At 42.0% G+C, this 18,321-nt stretch overlaps 1 long non-coding RNA gene across 1 annotated transcript in view; it reads left to right on the plus strand.

The window, feature by feature from the left end:
- Nucleotides 1-18,321, plus strand: part of LOC147584501 (uncharacterized) — a 98,284-nt gene that overhangs the window by 31,341 nt on the left and 48,622 nt on the right. Inside the window, exon 2 of the long non-coding RNA XR_015250514.1 lies at nucleotides 5,570-5,595. This is a non-coding gene — a long non-coding RNA (uncharacterized LOC147584501). The remainder of the gene's footprint in view (nucleotides 1-5,569; nucleotides 5,596-18,321) is intronic.

An 18,321-nucleotide genomic window follows, 5' to 3' on the forward strand; every position in this document is an offset into this window, starting at 1 on the left:
AAGAGAAAGGAATCCAAAATAAAAGAGATTTATACTAGCATGGTTTTAACTTTAATATGGTAGGTGGTTACAGTGGTAAAGGGGAACCCTTAGCCTAAGACTTTGCTTTCTGTTCCTCAGTTCTTTTAAGTTATTTATTTATTTAATGTTTATTTACTTATTTTGAGAGAGAAAGCATGAGCAGGGGAGGGGCAGAGAGAGAGTGGGGGAGAGAGAATCCCCAGCAGGCTCCATGCTGTCAGCACAGAGCACCACAGAGCCCCACTCGGGGCTCAAATTCACAAATTGTGAGATCATGACCTGAGCTGAAAGCAAGAGTCGTATGCTTAATGAACCGAGCTACCCAGGCGCCCCTGAAGTTACTCATTTTTAAATTAACTTTGTCATTTTTGCCATGAGTTTGATATTACTTGTTATATAGTTTTATCACTTTTTAAATGAGATATAATTGACATGTAACATTGTATTCATTTCCAGGTGTACAACTTAATGAGTTGATATATATTTGTATATCTGATGAAACGATCACTGCAACAAGTCTAGTTAACATCCTCATCACACCTTATTGTGGCTTTTAAAAATGAAGATGTAAGCAGTACTGAGCGATTTGCATTAGGGTGGGCGCCGTTGATTAGCATTTGGGAGGAACGTGATTTAGAAGAAAGAGCTCAGCTTCACAGTCAGAAAAATGTAAGTTTGGGGCCAGCAAACATTCTTCATGTGCCATCACATGGTTCTAGGGCAAGTGTATAAAATTCTTTGACCTAGTTTCTTGATGAGGAAAGGTTGTTATTAAGATTACATCCAATACACAAATCACCGGGTTCCTTGGATAGAATGACTCAGTAGACCGAAGCTGACAGTATCAATTACAGACAGGTTTGTGCCGACCCCTCTGGACTTCTACTGCACACAGTGTGCATAAAGTCAGAGAGTACCCAAAAGCTTATAAATTATACTTTACCTCCTTCCTACAAAGTGCATTTTGAAAAACCACGGTAACATAAATCCATAACTCACGGAATAAAGTTGTGTTCACTAGTAACCTTTGACCTTTCTTTGGTTTTGCTTATAGCAGAAAATGATGGCTTTTTTTTTTTGCCTTTGGAATATAGCGTGATGGCAAAAATTAGTAGTTGTCTTTACCAATCTATGTGGATGTTGAACTGCCTTTTTAAAAGAAGACTGGTGTCCACTTATATTTATTATTATATATGTGTGTACACATATACATATATATCTATATATATATGTAAACTATTTGAAACCTAGACTTTGACTTAAATGAGCAGATATTGCAATGCTGTTGTTGTTGTTGTTTTTTTTTCTTCAACGTTTATTTATTTTTGGGACAGAGAGAGACAGAACATGAACGGGGGAGGGGCAGAGAGAGAGGGAGACACAGAATCAGAAACAGGCTCCAGGCTCTGAGCCATCAGCCCAGAGCCTGACGCGGGGCTCAAACTCACGGAGCGTGAGATCGTGACCTGGCTGAAGTCGGACGCCCAACCGACTGCGCCACCCAGGCGCCCCACCATGCTGTTGTTTTTAAATGCTATGTTTTCTTGTTGGTAGACAAATCAGAGAATTTCTGTGCACTTAGAAATTAGAAAATAATATGGCTCCCCCCTGCCCCAACTTAAAAGCAGTTCAGAGATCTCTTATTTTAAATTTTTTTTTTTTTTTTTTTAACGCTTATTTATTTTTGAGACAGAGAGAGACAGAGCATGAATGGGGGAGGGTCAGAAAGAGAGAGGGAGACACAGAATCTGAAATGGGCTCCAGGCTCTGAGCTGTCAGCACAGAGCCCGACGCGGGGCTCGAACTCATGAACTGAGAGATCATGACCTGAGCCGAAGTCAGATGCTTAACCGACTGAGCCACGCAGGCGCCCCAGAGATCTCTTATTTTAGATTATCCTAAGTTTCTATGTAAAAGCTACGGGTTGTAATGGAGATCAGACTTTTGTATGTGTAACAGGTTGTCAGCTATAATTAAGCAAAATGCCCAGAGCTTCCCAGCTGAACATATATGACAATGAACCAGTGATCAAAAAATCGTTGTTGAATGAAACAATACCAATAAGCGACATCTGTGATTGCTCAGAACCTCATATGGTTCTGGCATGCATCTACTTTTCTATAAATCTTGAGCTTCAAAGAGGCTGAAAATTCTTTTTGTATTGATTTTTTGTGGTTGATTTTGTTGAATAAAGCTAATGTGTGCAGTTGTTGAGAGCGAACATAGGAGGGGCATTGGAAACATGTGGCATTTGTCTCATTTCCAGGACAACAGACTAATACCTCTGAAAAGAAAATTGATTCAGAATGTGATATAGAACATACGCTAGAGTGGATCACCAAGTCCTGAATTCATCTTGAGCATGAAATGTTAGTACCTCTGAGAATATTCCCTGGAAATCCAGAAACGTCTTCTGGTTCTGACACGTTTCTTTTTCTTTCAATAAACATCAGATCCGGGCTGGTGCTAGCGTTAAGCCCTCGGGTGGCTGGAATGAAGCTGCCATCCGGAGAGATTCCACTATTTATCAGACCAGCTTCACGGGTGACTTAAATAGTCCTCCCCCAACATTTTGACACAATGCAATTATTTTGCTTTAGACAGTCAGCATTGGTTTGTTTGAAAAGGTTGTTGCTAAAAGTACCATCTTCAGATAAATGTGCTCAGATTTGTATTTTAGATGTATTTCACAGCTACGCTTTTATAAACAGGTTGGAAATAGCTAGATACTGATTTATGGTTGACAGCTAGTTTTAGTGGTATTCAGAATTTCTGCAAGGATACTTTGACTTGTTCCCTTGAGTCTTTACAGCTCATGAAAACTCCAAACAGTTTTGAAGACAAGAGGAAGAGAAAATATTTAACACAATATGTTCAGACCTCAGTGGGTTATCTTGTTCCAGATTTTCCAAACCAGCTTAAGTGTCATACAGTTTTTCCGCAATTGTTTATTTGAACACTTATTGCAATAGTTTCGGCGTGATCAGTGGATAACAGAAGGCCCACTCGGTGCCCGATTTACACCTGGGAATGCCTAGTGCACGTGCTCTTTACGCCTTGTGTTTGTGTCATTTTTCCTGTTGGTTTAAGAACATGGATTCTGGAGTTTGTGTCTCCCAAATGGGCTCTGGAGGAAATGTTGCCCAAGTTAGTAACTTCTTTTGTTTCGGTTTCTTTGTCTCTACAAATATGGAGGCTGATAGTACCTCCTTCTTAGGGAGGTATGGGTGTTAAGTAAATTAGTGCACCTAAAGATTTTTGAAATGATTGAATTAGAGGGCATCTGTGATAAATATTATCTTCTATTACATGTATATGTATGTGTATGTGAATATATGTATACCCACACATGTATGTGTGTATGTGTTCATAACAATATGTAGTGGAAATAGACATTGATAAATCTAAAATAATTAGTGTTCCTTCTTATTTTTTTTTTTTTTTTAATTTTTTTTTTCAACGTTTATTTATTTTTGGGACAGAGAGAGACAGAGCATGAACGGGGGAGGGGCAGAGAGAGAGGGAGACACAGAATCGGAAACAGGCTCCAGGCTCTGAGCCATCAGCCCAGAGCCCGACGCGGGGCTCGAACTCACGGACTGCGAGATCGTGACCTGGCTGAAGTCGGACGCTTAACCGACTGCGCCACCCAGGCGCCCCTAGTGTTCCTTCTTATATCTTATTCCTATTCCCATCATCGGTTGTGTGGAAATTGCTCTATCCCCAAATATGTGTTGAATAACATAAAATACTAAACTAGTCCCTTTATCAAAGATATAAAGACAATGCATGAAGCTGGATGCTTTCAAGATTTTTCACTCACCCCTTTTCCCTCATTTTATCCTCAAATATTTTAATATATTTTGTAAGTCTCGAGAGCATTTAAGCTACTTGAATGATCCATCCAGAATCTTCCAGATGTGTTTATATAATTCATGATGTGTGGGCATTTCTCTGTGGCGATTCTACGTGGCTATCAGGTTTGAGCAAAAGGCACAATAAAGGATTTAATCCAACATTTCTATTTATTTCCCTTATGAAGAGAGTGGTCTTCCTACTACCTGGTAACTTTTGCCTCTTCAAGCAGTGTTTCTTGGTGCCTCCAATAAATGATACTTTCCCACCATTCCTTCACATGCTATGCTGTTTGCACGATCTCCCCAAGGTTCTTGTGTTTCTCTTTGTCAGCATCTGTGTTGGAGTATGGTCACAGACATGGTGTGGGTGAAGGGCAAAGAGGACATCCGTGCCGGAAATTCGGGGAGCCTTTTCCTCCCAAAGATGAAAAATGTTCTGGACTCCCTCTCTGCCTCTAAACCCGAAGATGGTGCATGTCACTTGACTTTGCTCTGTCAGTGCTCAGCACAGAGCAGTAAGTACTCTTCCTGTTTTACGTTTTTCATTTTAAAGATCCAATTAACTTCTCTTGAATATTGCAGCGGGCCTGCTGACCTAATAATTCTTTCATCCCTGATTTCCATCATTATCTCTGCTTGAAGTTACCTCACACGCACACCTCGGCCAGAGAATACGTGTGAAGGACAGACAGTCCCCTCTTACGGGAAAGGCTCATCTCATCTGAGAGCCGAGTCTCAAGTGCATAACGAATGCTATTTTCTCATTTTCGGGGGCATTTGTCAGACATGTTATTTTAGGTTTAGATGTGGTATCACCGACTGCAATAGCATGGCTGTTCTAGTCTTCAGAAATTCTGAGACAGGCACTGCCTGGGGGTGTCTAGGAACGTTCATCACTCATTGAGGCTCCAGGTTCAGAAGTCCTGAACCTTTTCTCTCCAGGTCTGTTCCTTTGTCACTTTCTGTGACTCCCAACACCAGTCAGTGGTTTGCAGTGCGTTCTTTCTGATACAGAACCGTCACATCTCTGAGAAATATACAGTTCCTCATTCTCAGGGATTCAGCCAGTGAGAGCAAGTGTCAGTTTCCTGATGATGTCTGAAAGGATGACTTTCTGGGGACGCCTGGGTGGCTCAGCCGGTTATGCGTCTGACTTCGGCTCAGGTCATGATCTCGCGGCCCGTGAGTTGGAGCCCCGCGTCGGACTCTGTGCTGACCGCTCGGAGCCTGGAGCCTGTTTCAGATTCTGTGTCTCCCTCTCTCTCTGCCCCTCCCCCGTTCATGCTCTGTTTCTCTCTGTCTCAAAAATAAATAAACATTAAAAAAAATTAAAAAAAAAAAAAAGGTTGACTTTCTGGACTCCATTCCTGGGAGGCAGACTGCTGGTAAAATAAAGAGAAGAGTAGACTAATAAGAATGACTATTTACAACTATTAATAAAACAATAAGAATAACGACTATTAACAACTGTTATTGAGAATCTGCTTTGTGCCAGACGCTGTTGCAAGTGTTTTATGTATCATAGGTCTGTTGAGTACAAAATAGCACAATAGCCCTGCAAGGTAGGTGTTATTTCTCCCACTAGGTAGGCTGAAGCCCAAAGGGTGGGAGATTCTTGCTTAACATGACCTACTACTAAAGAGAGAGGCAAAGTCTCCTGGTGACTGAATCTTTTTTTCTTCTCCCTGCAGGGAAGCTTCGCTGCTGAGATGCTCCGGTGAGTTTCGAATTTCTGGCACAGTGTGTTTTGGGGAGGAATTGCCCACTGATGGAGATGCCAAAGGAAGGGTCAGCACACTGTGAGACAGCATGAGACTTTCTGTGTCTCAGCCGGCCGGGGTCATCTGTGGGTGTGCAGTCCAAGGGGAAGATGTGAAGTGATTGCCACGCAAGGCCAACCAGGCTTCCTGCCTTCTCCACAGTCTACTTACCAGAAGGCCTTATTTAATTTGTTGGGGTTTTCTTTTAGTAGTAAAATATACATAACTTCATAGTTATCATTTTAGCCGTTTGTAAGTGTACAATTCTGTGACATGAAATACATTTACAGTGTTGTGTAACCGTCCTATACTCAAAACTTTTTCATCATCCTTAACCAAAACTCTGTATCCGTTAAGCAGTGATTCTCAGTTCCCCCTCTACCCTGCCCTCCCCTCCCCTGTAACCTCTGTTCTTCTTTCCAACTCCATGACTTTGCCTATCCTAAGTATTTCAGATATATGTGGAATCACACCATGTTTATCCTTTTGTGTCTGGTCTCTCTAAGCGTGCTCTCAAGGTCCATCCATATGCTTGCGTATATAAAAATTTAATTCCTTTTTATGGCTGAATAATATTCCGCTGTGTGTATATATCAGTTTATTTATCCCTTCATCTGTTGATGGGCCTGGGAGGAAGTAATCAAATGATTTCCTCTCCCAATTCCTCAAAGAACCTCCTGCCATACGCTGCATACCCAGTGTTTTGTTTTGGAGAGTACGGAGTGCTTCATGGTGTCTTAGTCAGTTTGGGCTGCTATTGCAAAATACCATAGACTGGGTGGCTTGTAAACCACAGAAATTGATATCTATATGGTTCTGGAAGTCTGCGACCATGGTGCCAGCACTCTTGGGGTCTGGTGAGAGCCTTCTTCTGAGTTGGATGCTACTGACTTATAGCCACACAGAGTGGAGAGCAGAGAGAGAGGAAGCAGGCTCTCTTGTGTCTCTTCTTATAGGGACATTAATCCTACACGTGATGGCTTCACCTTCATGACCTAATTACGTCCTAAAGGCCCACCTCCTAATACCATAACATTAGGGGTTAGGATTTCAGCATATGAATTTTGGGGGAGGGCACAAACATTTGTTTCATAACAATGAGATCCTTCAGGTTGGGCCATATAAAGACTGGCAGTTTATAATCAGTTTCTTTCTTTCTTTCTTTCTTTCTTTCTTTCTTTCTTTCTTCTTTCTTTCTTTCTTTCTTTCTTTCTTTCTTTCTTCTTTCTTTCTTTCTTTCTTTCTTTCTTTCTTTCTTTCTTTCTTTCTTTCTTCTTTCCAGAAAATGAGATACTTGTTTTTATTTGATTTGATTTTACTTTATTTTATTTTACTTTAGAGAGAGAGTGTGGGAGAGCACAGGGGACGGACAGAGGGAGAGAGAGAATCTCAAGCAGGTTCCATGCCCAGCATGGAGTGCAATGTAGGGCCCAATCCCATGACTGTGAGCTCATGACCTGAGCCAAAATCAAGAGTCAGATACCCAACTGACTGAGCCATCCAGGCTCCCCTAAAATCAGTTGCTACCTGTTTATTGAGCCCCAAGTAGAGGTCTGTTGCTGTACTTGACAATAGGGGATGTCCATTAGCAAGTAATGAGTAAACTGCCTCCTAAGGAAACAACCCCCAGACCTCATGCTTACACACACTTACACTCCTTCATAGTTCCCATTGCCATCCCCACTATAGATCTACCTCCCATATCCCATCCCAGATGAGTACATAACCATGAAAGCATGCATCCAAATGTGTTTTTGAGAAGAACTAATAGAAAGTGTACGGAGGGCAAGATGGCTGTTCTTCTGAGTGGTCAGGCCTTTGAGAAGAGAATTTGAACCAGTTCATGGAAGATGGGTATGACTTGTGTAGGCATAAAAGGGTAGAGGTTAAGGGTCTATCAGGACACATAAACTACTTGAACAAAGTCTCAGAGTCCAGATTTGGGATAGTGAGAAGGGACAGTGAGGGATTTCTGGGGAAATGTCTTTGTTGGAGAAGGGAGGTGGGAAGGTATAACAGGAAGGGAAGGAATGGATGGTAGAAAGCTTTATTTATTCACTGATTTTTTATTTGAGAGAGAGAGGGGGAGAGAGAAGTGCACATGAGTGGGGGAGAGGGAGAGATAGAGAGAATCTTAAGCAGGCTCCACTTCCCGTGCAGAATCCAATCCAGTGACCGTGGGATCGTGATCTGAGCCATAATCAAGAGTTGGACCCTCAAGTGACTGGGCCACCCAGGTGCCCTGTAAGCTTTTAATTCTAGACCGAGGATGTTGAACTTTAGCCCGCACACAGTGGGGAGATTTGGGATAAATAACATCATCAATCTGAAAAAAATCTGTAATCCAATAACATTGATTAAGGGACTCTATGTGCAGGGGCTGCCACTGGGTTGGGCCCTGGGGACAGAAAGATGGAAGTTTTACTTAGGATGGGACCTGGTGGACACAAAAGTTCGAGGTTTGGGAGGGGAGACTTTGGAAAAGAAGACAGAAAAGAAAGATCTAAGGGAGGATGTTTAAGAGTGTGACTTTTTTTAAGTTTGCTTATTTATTTTGAGAGAGAGAGAGAGAGAGAGAGAGAGAGAGAGAGAGAGCGCATGAGCAGGGGAGGGGCAGAGAGATAGAATCCCAAGCAAGCTCAGTGCTGTCAGCCCAGAGCCTCATGGCGGGGGTTTCATCTCACGATGTGAGCCAATATCTAGAGGCAGATGCTTAATCACCTGAGCCCCCTGGTGCCCCAAGAGTGTGATCTTCAAAGCCGCCCAGGGGAGTTTCCCAGAGAGCTTGGTTATTGTGTTACAAGTTGCACTAAGATCCTGAAGGGGAAGGATGGGATCTTGCTGTGGGTTTTCACAAGTGGAGGCATGTGGATGGACTTGGGAGGCAGAGCCTTAGTGGACCAGGGTGCAGGGAGGAGAAACCAGTGTACAAGCAGTGGGTTGAAGAAGGGGGGCTGCGGACACGAAGATGCTACGGGAAGACCATGCTTCCCAAATACGCGATGATGCATAAAAGTGGTGCATTTAGTGGTATGTTTTTCACTGGTGAGAAAGAACAGGAGGCAATGGGGGTTTAGGAAGACGGTTCTGGCAATGGAACGCAGACTGGGCCGCAGTGTGGAAGTGACCGGAGGATGGGGGAGTTGTTGCAGGGAGCGGGGCAGATGGCAGAGAACTGCAGCCTGGGCGGATGCTGAATGAAGCGGTAAGGACAGTTATCAGTGAGGCTTCAGGAGAGGAAGGAACAGGACTTGGTATTGGATTAAAGACTGAAAAATCAACATCCAAGATGTCCCCGAGCTTGGCTTGGGTGATCTGGTGCATTTAACATGCTGGGCCCGTTTTAAAAAAATGTTTATTATTTGTCTTGAGAGAGAGAGAGAGAGAGAGAGAGAGAGAGAGAGAGAAAGAGAGAGAGAGAGCACACGTGTGTGTAGGGGAGGGGCAGAGAGAGAGAATTCCAAGCAGGGTCTGAGCTGTCAGTGCAGAGCCCAAGGCGGGCCTCGATCTCATGAGCAGCGAGATCATGACTTGAGCTGAAACCAAGAGTTGGATGCTACAGTCTGAACCCCCCAGGTGCCCCTATGCTGGGTCCATTTCTGCCAACCTCCCTGTAACAGTCCAGGCTGACTGTGACACACACATCCAGGGCCTCTGACAGTGACCCTGAAGAAACATCAGACTTGGAGTTTTTCTTTGAACTGTGTCCTTTTGTATTAGGATCAGTGTTATGTGATCTTCCCAAACTAATTGCTCTGATTACTGTGCATGTCCTCTGTCATCTTTGTTCCCGTGAGGGTGTAGCCATTGAAAACAGGCTGAGTCATTAGGGGAAGAAAGAGACACAAAGGCCACATCCACAGGGGCTAAATGACCTGTCAGGATAAGAGCCTTGAGCCGCTGCACAATGTACCTGCTCACATCATCATTTTGTTGTCAAAGCTGCTTTTTTTGCTTTCTTCCTTTTGCTCCCTGCTTCCAACTTATTTTTGGAGCATTTTAGTGACCTTGACCATGAAATGAAATGATGATGCCACTTCTCAAGGGAAATGTGTTTAAGATGTGCTGGTTCATGAAAGAGAATCATCAGTCAGAGTTCCCCAAGGGCTTAACCTTCATCTGCTTTTCAAAGAGAAAAGCCGCTTTCTTCCACTCACACGGGGAGAGCAGGCTGGCAGCTCTTTCTTCCCTGTCCTCCTCTGTCGCTTGCCTGCTTTCCTCAGTAAGAGTAGATTTTTTTTCCTCTTTGGAGTCTTGCCATACGGCCGCACCATCTGTAGCTCGATAATGTGGTAACGTTTTACCTTTTTTTCGATTCTCTGTCTGTATTTCCCCATCCCCTTACTAATTCCTATCATGGTATTGCTCTAATGAAGGGCAAAAAGGTTGAAATTGTGGACAGAACATGGAATTCAACTGTTGCTCTTGAGCTTGGCACGTGTTTGGGAAACTTAGTTTCTAGAGCAGAACGTGAATGAATGTTGGCTGTAGTGACTTTTATCCTTTCTCTGTGGTTCTTTCTGTAAGGCGAAGAGGGGGAAAGAATCACGAGGTTGTGTTTTCTGACAACAGAGCCATGCAAATGACCCACTCCCCCTCTATGGGTTGGGAGTCTTTTTTTTTTCCTAGTAGGCTCCACACCCAACGTGAGGCTTGAGCTCATGATCCTGAGATCTAGAGTAAGATGTCAGATGAGCCAGGAGGTGCTCCTGGAGTCATTCTTTTATTGCTTATGATTGCAGTCTTGACTTTATGCGTATTTGAAGCTCTTCCTGAAGAGTCATTCAAGATGTCATGGAAGGAAATGAGAGAAGCCTTCTGGTGCACCTGGGCAAAGAGAACACAGAAGTGAAGCTGGCAATGTGGAGAAGAGCGGGGAGGAGGCCGGGTGCAGGGGGCCCCAGAGCAGGGGTAATAACGCAGCCACCTGAGTGGGCTGAAGCAGAGAGTATTGTCAGCGATGGGCTTGGGTGAGTGCCCTGGAGCTGAAGGGGTCTAAGACCAATATCCGTTGACAGTCAGTCTTCACGTGATTGGGTATTTTGCTCTACTTGTTCTATGTCATCTCATTTGCAGCCTACTCAGAAGTAATTTAGGAGCCATGACTTGGGCTTATAAATTTAGCTCCCCTTTGGACACCCAGTGAAGATGCTTCCCAGGAATGCCCCAAGGATAATTGTTGGACCCCAGTGGAGTCCTGGATTCCTTGTGTTGGTGGTAAAAAGGGGCTTTCGTGCTTGGAGATGGAGGGTTGATATTTCAGTCTCTGTCTTTGGGAGAGTGAATGCCATGGTTACCTTATGGAATATATGTGCAAGGTGCTGGACCTAACCACTCTGGACCTTCCACTACAAGGTCTGTTTTTCTTTCATTCTGGGTGAAGTCTACCTAGTACAAGGGTGCTAACATTTCTGAAAAAATTGCTGTTCCTTCCTCTTTGTTTCTGCCTTTGCTTATTCTTACACACACACACACACACACACACACACACACACACACACACACACACTACTCCTGGTAAATTTTAAAGAAAGAATGGACCGTATTCTTAGTCATTGAAGGAAAGAACCCAAACTACTTATCTCATTTAAAAAAAACATGTTTTTGGTGAATTGATGCACGTAAGTCTCAGTCTTTTAAGCACTAATTTAGTACTTTTTCACGAGGGAAGCAGTTGCATGGGAGAAGCTGAGGCACTACAGATGCGGACCCCCTCACTTGTAATGTAACAACTCGGGAAGATGTTTGATTTCATGAAATAAATTATTCTTGCTTCCATATAATAAGACACAGAAAGATGCTTCACCTTAAATTGATGTAAAACTGGTGTCTATTAGTATGTTTAATCTTCGTTCCAAATCTATGAGATTTTGATGTTTGAAGAAATGTGGCAAGACAATAAAAGCAGCTTTTTTTTTTTAATATATGAAATTTATTGTCAAATTGGTTTCCATACAACACCCAGTGCTCATCCCAACAGGTGCCCTCCTCAATACCCATCACCCACCCTCCCCTCCCTCCCACCCCCCATCAACCCTAGTTTGTTCTCAGTTTTTAAGAGTCTCTTATGCTTTGGCTCTCTCCCACTCTAACTTCTTTTTTTTTTTTTCCTTCCCCTCCCCCATGGGTTTCTGTTAAGTTTCTCAGGATCCACACAAGAGTGAAACCATATGGTCTCTGTCTTTCTCTGTATGGCTTATTTCACTTAGCATCACACTCTCCAGTTCCATCCACGTTGCTACAAAAGGCCATATTTCATTCTTTCTCATTGCCACGTAGTATTCCATTGTGTATATAAACCACAATTTCTTTATCCATTCATCAGTTGATGGACATTTAGGCTCTTTCCATAATTTGGCTATTGTTGAGAAAAGCAGCTTTTTTTAATGTTTATTTTTTGAGAGGGGGGGAGAGGCAGAGAGATAGAGAGACAGACAGACAGAATCCAAAGCAGGCTCCAGGCTCCGAACTGTCAGCACAGAGCCTGACGTGGGGCTTGAACCCACAAATAGTGAGATCATGACCTGAGCTGAGATCATTAACCGACTGAGCTACCCGGGTGTCCCCAAAGCAGCTCTTATTGAGAGGTTAGAATTCAGTAATTTTGAAAGATTTAAAAGAAGTTTGAAAAAAAAAAACCACATAGCTAGTTTTTCACGTTGACTTTAAGTGAAAGTTGAATTTACTTACCTCTCATAGTTTTTTGAGTGGGTGACACTAGAAAAGAGTAATTTTTTTTAAAGCAGAGTTGAGGCTTCAGGAAATTCCTTCTTCCTTTTGAAATTCTAAGAAGTCAATTTTTTTCCAAAGCATTAAGTACGAGCTTGTTTTAGAATAGCTTCTTTCTCCAACAGCAAGCTCCAAATGATTCAGCAGAAGTGATTTTTTTCAAGAATATTATCTTGGGTGAGGTAGGTAGATCTCACTCAAGAGAAGCTGGTAAGTACAAGCTTTCTCTTTCTCTCACTCTCTCAACACACACACACACACACACACACACACACACACACACGAATATATGTATGTGCAAAGAATAACTATTATAAAAATAACACAAAAATCCAAAAAACACACACTCTGAGAACACTAGCGAGTGTGTTAATTTATTTTATGTTGCCAGCACGAGGGTAATGGAGCTGTGATGACTGACATTTCTTGTGAGATATCGGTGAAATTCATTATCTGTGGGATGTTTCCTGTACCGCACACAGATTTACTAGGAGCTGATCCAGCACAGGCAGGCGTGTGGGGAAAAATGTAGCAGCAATTTAGAAAGGGAAATGGCCTGGGATGATAGCCTAGCTGGAAGTACGGATGTTCCTGTGTTGAAGATCAGTGAATTAAAAGGATTTAGCAGCCAGATTACCAACGTAGTAGCTGGAGGGCTTCATTGTTGGCCTCGACATGTCTTCTGTTGCCGTGATTTGAATGGGAAGGGTGATAGAACAATCACAGTTCCTAGAACAAGGTACTTCAGATTTCCCAACTCCACAGTAACTCAGTAATTTAAGACCCAGTGTTTAGGATAGAAGTGTGGCCAGGTGTCAAGACGTTTGAGGAGTTGGGGACTGTGTGTAGAGGGCTGATAGCAATTACAGGAATGTTTGCTTATGTCGGTTGTGGGTCTTATAGTTCTAAGGTATTTCTCTGGGATGCTGAAGTTTTATTGCAAATTTCTAATCAACTTCAAGTCTAGGGTCTTAATATTTTTTTAAAAAAAATGTTTATTTATTTTTGAGAGAGAGCACACAAGTGGAGCAGGGGCAGAGAGAGAGGGGGACAGAGGATCCGAAGCAGACTCTGTGCTGACAACAGCAAGCTTGATGTAGGGCTTGAACTCGTGAACCGCACCATCATGACCTGAGCTGAAGTTGGATGCTCAACAAACTGAGCCACCCAGGTGCCCCCAGTGTCTTAGTATTAAAAGTATTGCATTTGCTAGACAATTCCAAAAGCATGTTGTTGGTTATATCTGTATTCCAATAATTAAAATTATGTTCCATAAGCTCAATGTGGCTTGGTGGAAAAGAACGGTCTTTGAGTTTGGAGTCGGATGATGTAATTTCCAGACCTCCACTGGGAAATGACATCAATTTTGTCCCCCAGTTCAAACTCTCTGGGTGGGGGACAAATCATGTAGCCTCTGTAAGCCTTAGGTACTTTGTCTGTAAAATGGTAATGTTCCCTTGGCTCTACCTCCCCTAGGTGAGGGTGCGAGAATCAGGCCATGCTGTATGTGAGAGAGTTTTGTAATAACAACAGACAAAGGGAAATTTCCTTCCTACTATGTTCCTTTATTGTTTTTGTCGTTTTGATGATTTGTGTCATTTGATGAAGAGGTGTCATTGATTGAAGCCACCTTCCTTTATTGGAAGTATACATAATACATTTAAAAATGAGCTACTTTTATGATTGTCTACATCTTAGAAGTTCTGAAATCTGTAATTCTAACTTCTAGAAATATTCAGAAGAAAATATTTCTTTAACTGGTGATTTAATAACAGTGTAAAATTTGATTTACATATTCATGGCTTCTATTTGACCTCTAAACTTTAAAAGTATTTACCATCTAACTTATGTACACTATCTGTATCATCATGGGGCGAAAATGACATTACTCATGTGGGTTGCTCAGAAACGGGGAACATATATATTTCACTATTATTTCCTTCTTTTGTATACTTTTGTGGTGGATGGAGCACTGTCCGAGGATTTGATCTGGAGCCTGTTAAGGAAAATTATAATTTCAAAACTCTGGCTGGCTCTTCCCCTGTTCAGGATGGAAATTCAGCCTGCGTTATTTAGAAAAACTTCGACAGTGGCTTTTTTTAGGTTATGAAACTCAAGTTCCCCGACCGCCACCACTGTGACCTTAGCTGGAAAAAGGCACTTGATAGGAAAAGTGCCAAAGTGCTCTGTCAAATTTTGGAGTTCTTCTGGTGGGGTATGTACTCTGGGACTAAGGGTGTGGAGTTTCAGCAACTGGATGAGGTCTATGGAGTAAAGCATCCAGGGAGAAATTCCCATGGGTGGAGATAGCCAAATTAACTTTAAGGATGTTAAGATCTTGTTTTATGCTGTGTTGTCATTTCCCCTCTGTTATTCCCAAACCCTTGGGAGGAATCTATTAAATCCTACAGTGGTGCTTTAGGGAATAAAGAAAGGGGAACTGTTAGTGGTGCTTTAGGGAGTAAGGAAAGGGGAAATGTTAATTACATTGGGAAGGTACAGGACTTCCCATGGTGTAGGGGCCAGGGCTCGGATGTTAAACTGGATATTAAAGAAGAATCTAAACCCAGAAGAATGGACTAGAGGACATCTAGATTGTACTAGTGTTGGAAAAAAATTGTGAAGTACTTACAAGTGGGTACCAAGATGGCTGGGTGATATAGAGGTTTGATGTGCAGAGTAAAGCAATTGGTCCCTGTTCAGTGCGATGCAAATAAATTCTGTCAGGTAGGTAGAATGTAATGGATGCCTTCTCCCCCAGACAATTCCAAATATTACGTTTGATTGCCTTGGATAGTGACCATTTTTGCATCTATTAGCAAATTCGTTTCAGCGTTGCCCGTATAGAAAATCCTTTGGAAAGTCATTGGGATTGTTTTTGACATCTTACCGATTCTGTCATTAATTAATGAGTTAAATAAAATCTTGACATGTATTCATATGGTATTTGTATGAAAATCATGATTTTATCTGTTTAAAAACCGTCTTTTAACACAAGTTGCCACAGTGCTGATGTGATCACACTGATTTTTCAAATGACTGAGTAGAGACAGAGAGACAGAGCGCAAGCAGGGGTGGGGCAGAGAAAGAGGGAGACACAGAATCTGAAGCAGACTCCAGGCTCTGAGCTGTCAGCACAGAGCCCGATGCAGGGCTTGAACTCACAAACCGTGAGATCATGACCTGAGCTGAAGTCAGATGCTTAACCGATTGAGCCACCCAGGTGCCCCCAGCATCTTTTCTTTATTGCTACATTTCTGTGTTGTGGGAGACACTGAAAGGTTTCTACCTCTAGCCCTCACTGATGGACCCTGACTGTATCCTCGCCTTCTCAGGCTTTAGACAGAAAGGCAAAGGAACAAGGATTAGCCACTGGAGGTCCCACTCTGAGAGGTGACCTGTGCAGAAAAAAGATGATTAGTGCAAACAAGTCTGCAGCTACCCACAAAATAGAGTATTCCTGATTTTCACTCCCTTACTCTATTTTAGGAAGCTATTGCATGTGGTGAATGGTGTAGGCTGAATTAGTAAAAATTATAAATGAATTACCATGCACAATAGCTCTAATGATCATTACTGATACAAATTTCAATCAGTAATAAATTCAAGCAGTTGAGAGAACAGAAGATTCAGGAAGATAGCTTGAAATGGATGCATTTGTGGAACGAGGGAGATTTACTCTTTGATTCATAGAGTTTTCTATCAGAGATATTACGTCTGTCCCTATTTTCAACTGTTTGATTTAATGTTATGTTATCCAGAGACTGAGGAATTCGGAACATATAATTTCCTTCCGGAGGGAGGTGACAGGTCAGATCCTATGATCATTTTTGCTCAAGAATGTTAATTTCTTGTTAAGATGAATGACGTCTCCTCTTAGCATGGCTCGCATAATAATACTTCTTGTCTTTCATTTGTGACTTATAAAGAAATTGATTCATGAGATGCTCTTCAGAAAATACTGGATTCCCCAGTTGGTATTTGTAACTATTTCAAATGTAACTACAAGACTTTCCTAGTGTGACTTTTATGAGTCCATACTGATTTCACAGTCTTTTAAAAACATCTTCTTTATTGAAGTGTAGCTGACATACAATGTTATTAGTTTCAGGTGTACAACATAGCGATTCCACCATTCTATACATCACTCAGCGCTTATCACAGGAAGTGTAGTCACCATCTCTACCAATACAATGTTATTACACTATTATTGACTGAATTTCCCATGCCGTACTTTTCATCCCTGAGACTTTTTTATTTTGTAACTGGAATTTTATGCCTGTTAATCCCCTTCACCTTTTCGCCTTTCCCTCCATACCTCTCCCATCTGGCAACCTGTAGTTTGTTCTCTGTATCTATGAGTCTATTTCTGTTTCTATTTGTTTCATGGTTTTTTTTTTTTCTTTAGATTTGGCATGTAAGCAAAATCATATGGTACTTGTCTTTCTGTGTCTAACTTAATTTTGCTTAGCATAGTACCCTCTAGGTCCATACATGTTGTTGCAAATGGCAAGATTTCATTCTTTTTTATGGCCGAGAAATATTCTGTGTATATATACATGTGGAGATATGTGTATTTTTGTATATAACATTTGTATATAACATTTGTATATAACATTTGTATATAACATTTTCTTATTATTTACTTATTTTATTTGAGAGAGAGAGAGAGAGAGCATGAACAAGAGCGGGGGAGAGGGGTGGAGGGCGAGAGAGAATCAATCTTAAGCAGGCTCCACATTCATTGCTGAGCCTGACATGGGGCTTGATCCCACAACACTGGGTCATGACCTGAGCTGAAATCAAGAGTTAGACCCCCAACTTGGGGTGCCTGAGTGGATCAGTCAATTAAGCATCTGACTTTGGCTCAGGTTATGATCTCACGGTGTGTGAGTTCAAGCCCCGCGTCTGGCTCTGTGCTGACAGCTCAGAGCCTGGAGCCTGCTTCAGATTCTGTGTCTTCCTCTCTCTCTGCCCCTCCTCTGCTCAAGCTCTGTCTCTCTGTCTGTCTTTATCAAAAATAAATGAACATTAAAAAAATATATTAAAAAAAAGAGACAACTAACTGAGCCACCAGATGCCCCTACACCACGTTTTCTTTATCCGTTCATCTATCGATGGATGTTTAGATTGCTTTCATATCTTGTTTAATGCTGCAATAAACATAGGGGTGCAAATATCTTTTGAATTAGTGTTATCATTTACTTTGGGTGGATACTCAATGGTGGAATTACTGAATCATGTGGTAGCTCCATATTTATTTTTTTGAAGAGCCTCCTTACTGATTTCCACAGTGACTGCATCAGTTTATGTTCCCATCAACAGGGTACAAAGGTTCCTTTTTCTCCATGTCCTCGCCAACACTTGTTATTTCTTCTTTTCTTTTTTTTTTTTTTTTGAATGTTAGCCACTCTCACCAGTAGAAGATGACATCTCATTGTGGTTTTGATTTGCGTTCCCCTGATGATGAGAGATGTTGAGCATCTCTTCATGCTATTTACAGTCATTACATTAATATTCATCTAGGCCTTCAGTTTTTCTCTTTTCTGTTAAACTCATCATTAAAGTATGTCTAATCTATGATTTCCTTATCTGGCAATGTAAACTCTGCATGTTATTATTGTAACTAAAATACTTTTGTTCTTTTTTTCTTTCCTTTCCTTTTTTTGAGAGAGTGTCCATGAGCAGGGGAGAAGGGCAGAGGGAGAGAGAGAATCTTGACCAGGCTCCATGCTCAGTGCAGAGCCCAAAACAGGGCTCGATCCCATGACCCTGGAATCATGACCTGAGCCAAAATGAAGAGCCTGATGCCCAACTGACTGAGCCACCCAGGCACCCACTTTGTTCTTTTTTATCATCAAAAAAATATAAATTACTGTTGAAAAGTTAGAAAATACAGGGGCACCTGGCTGGCTTGATCTCAGGGTTGTGAGTTTAAGCTCCATGTTGGGTAT

This window comes from Puma concolor, chromosome A1 (assembly GCF_028749965.1).
Source record: "Puma concolor isolate L17-30 chromosome A1, mPumCon1.1.hap2, whole genome shotgun sequence".
NCBI lineage: Eukaryota > Metazoa > Chordata > Mammalia > Carnivora > Felidae > Puma > Puma concolor.